Genomic DNA, 2,945 nt, shown 5'->3' with positions numbered 1-2,945 from the left:
GATTGTTCCCTTTGGAATCTCGATCAAACAGCCTCTGTGGTCTTCCGAACTGACCTGGCTGGACCAGTAGGTCCCCTTGCAAGCCACTGCTTAGAACCTTTTGTTTGAAGGCAAACTGAAACAAGTGTATTGCCGCGATAAGTCCGAAGCAATCCACTAATCACAGACAGGTGTTTAAACACGGCTCTTCTGTGGGAGAAAGATGAAGCTTTCTACTCCTGTAAAGAAAAGAGTTTCAGTTTCGGAAACTCACAGGGTCAGGGCTACCCTGTCCTATGGGATCACTATGGTTTGGCATCGGCAGTGAACTTGGTTTGGGGTTGGAAGGCCAGCGTTTCTCTAGGTCTTCCCAATCAGCAGGCAAGCTGAGGTCACAGGTAAGGAGTAGCGATAGGACTAAGGCTTACTCTTCCTGCCATTTTCCCATTGCCTAACTCATTGAAATAAATCAGCAAGTGTCCCTGGATGTCTTGGAGGTGAACATTTCAATTTTCTGAAAAATAAAACTGCATGAACACAAGAGTCACCTCAATCTTAAAACTATTTACAGTGGGAAAAAAACTATTTACAGTGAACGTGTTGAGAACTGATTATTCCCTGCTTACGGAGTCTAGTGGCTGCAGGTAAGGGTTCATCTGCTAACCATGAGGTTCAAAGCCAGCCGCTCCACAGGAGAGGGGTAAGGCTGTCTAAGAGTTAAAGCCTCAGAACAATCCCCTTACAGGGTTGCTATGAATCAGAACCACCCTGATGCCAGTAGGTTTGGGTTTGGGGTGTAGAGTTATGAAATCAAATGCAGGCGAAGATACAAACTTCATTTTTATGCTGATGAGCAAAAACCAATGGGAAGAATAAATGATGGGCAAATCAAATCTAAGAAGAAAACATACATTAAGTCAAGCTCATAGGAGCTAATAATGATTCTTGAGCTGTGATTGAAAAGACCAGAGAGAATTAGTCCAAGTGGAGCTAGTGAGCTGAGTGGTGGTGTGAACGCGTCTCTGAGACCGGTGGCGCTTGCAGCACGAATGATCAACTGACCCAAGAGCAGATTGCAGAATCCCAGGCAGCTTTTTCACTCTTCGACAAGGACGGTGCTGAACTGGTAAGGACAAAGGAATTTGGACCTTCAATGGGGTCTCTTGGGCAGAATCCCACAGAAGCAGAATTACAAGCCATGGTGAATGAAGTAGACCCTGATGGTAATGAGACCATTGACTTCAATGACGCCAAGAAAAAGGAAGGACAGGGACGCTGAGGAAGAAACTAGAGAAGCGTCCGTGTGTTCGGTAGGGATGGGCCATGCCTATATTCGTGTGGCAGAACTCCATCAGCGATGGGATGACAAACCTTGCAGAGAAGTGAACCGATGAAGAGGTTGATGAAATGATCGGGGACGCAGATACTGATGGGGATGGTCAAGTAAACTACGAAGAGTTTGTACAAACGATGACAGCAAGATTAAGACATTGTACAGAATGTGTTAACGTTCTTGTACAAAACTGTTTCTTTGCCTCTTCTTAGTTTGCAACTCATCTGTAATAGGTTTCCCCCGACTGTCAAAGAATACACATGTATAGTAATTAGGACTTCATTCCTCCATGTTCTCTTCCCTTATCTTACTATCAGTGTCCGGAAACCTCACTTTATAAAACTGAATAGCTAAGCCCTTCTGCACATCTAAACTTACATGGAATGGGTCAGAGGAGGGAACATTTGGGTTAGGCCGTTTTTGAAGACGTTTTCTTTTTTTTTTTTGAAGACGTTTTCTTCAGGAACTGCCAGCGTGTTGTTGTTGAAGTGTGGAATTGTGACCCTGCATGCGTAAGACTAACGAGTCCAGCTCTTATCTGAAACATTGAATGGGATTTGAGAGGGACATGATTTGCAATAAGAATTCTTAGATAGATAAGAGATGGGGGTGGGGTGCTGCAGCATAGACACTCCAGGGTCCCGAACTTTATTTGAGGCAGGCTTATATATACTCCCTGTCACATAGCTGGCATCTGTGACAAGTTCTCATACAAAAGGATAGTTGACAATTATTTGAGGACTTACAAAGAAACAGTACATCAGCCAAGGAGTTCACAGGAAAAAGTCAGGAACAAGGAGTAACTGAGAGTTTTCAGACTACTGTGCTTCAGCAGCTTTGGCAGGGAACAGGAGGGAGAGTGTCACCTGCTCTCAGGCAGAGAGTCAGGCCAGACGCTGCATCGTCAGCTCCCAACATTGAGCCATCAGTGTTTCACACAGCCCTTGAACTTCAGAATGTGGTGGTCTTGGTGGATTGGTTTTTAGGCCTGTTTGTGGGGTTACTTGGGGCACCGATTCAGACATTGCACTGAATAGCCTGCATCAGGTCTAGTTTCTTGGATATGGTGTTCCACTATATTTTCAGCTATTAAATTCTACTTATTGATTAATTTATAATTCTAGTTTTAAATGTGAAAATTCAGATCCACAAATTACAAATAACACAAAAAAAGGTAAATATTTGAAAAAAAGAATTAGACATTAAGGGACCTCGCAGGGAAGCTGTAAGTGGACCCATGGTGGCTGGTTGGTTCTGCATTAAGCTATTAAAAGGTCAGTGGTTCAAACCCACTAGCCACACTGCATCCTTTAACAAATTTAAAGGTTTGGAAACTCAAAGGGCCAGTTCTTCTCTGCCCTATAGGATCACTATGAGTTAGAATGAACTACGGTGGCAGCTGGTTTTGTTTGTTTGTTTGGTATGGGAGGCTATGCAACCTGAAGAGACTACAAGTTGGGTACTTGAAAGCCAGAGCAAAGCTTGAGAAGAGTGGAAAACAAAAAAGAAAATAGAAAGGGCACTGTGTTAGTCTGGGTACTTTAGAGAAACAAATCCACAGAAACTCATGTATAAGAGAGAGTTTTATATAAAGGTTAAGTGCACATCAAGAAGACATCCCAACCCAGTGCTA

General features: G+C 43.4%; 1 pseudogene; it reads left to right on the top strand.

Moving 5' to 3' along the window:
- The first annotated feature begins 644 nt into the window (after window positions 1–644).
- LOC142426575 (calmodulin-like) lies at window positions 645–1,524 on the top strand (annotated as a pseudogene).
- Window positions 1,525–2,945: the final 1,421 nt, after the last annotated feature.

The sequence above is a fragment of the Tenrec ecaudatus genome, chromosome 14, assembly GCF_050624435.1.
Source record: "Tenrec ecaudatus isolate mTenEca1 chromosome 14, mTenEca1.hap1, whole genome shotgun sequence".
Lineage (NCBI taxonomy): Eukaryota > Metazoa > Chordata > Mammalia > Afrosoricida > Tenrecidae > Tenrec > Tenrec ecaudatus.
Note: the sequence above shows the minus strand (reverse complement) of the source record. Positions and strands in the feature narration are given on the sequence as shown.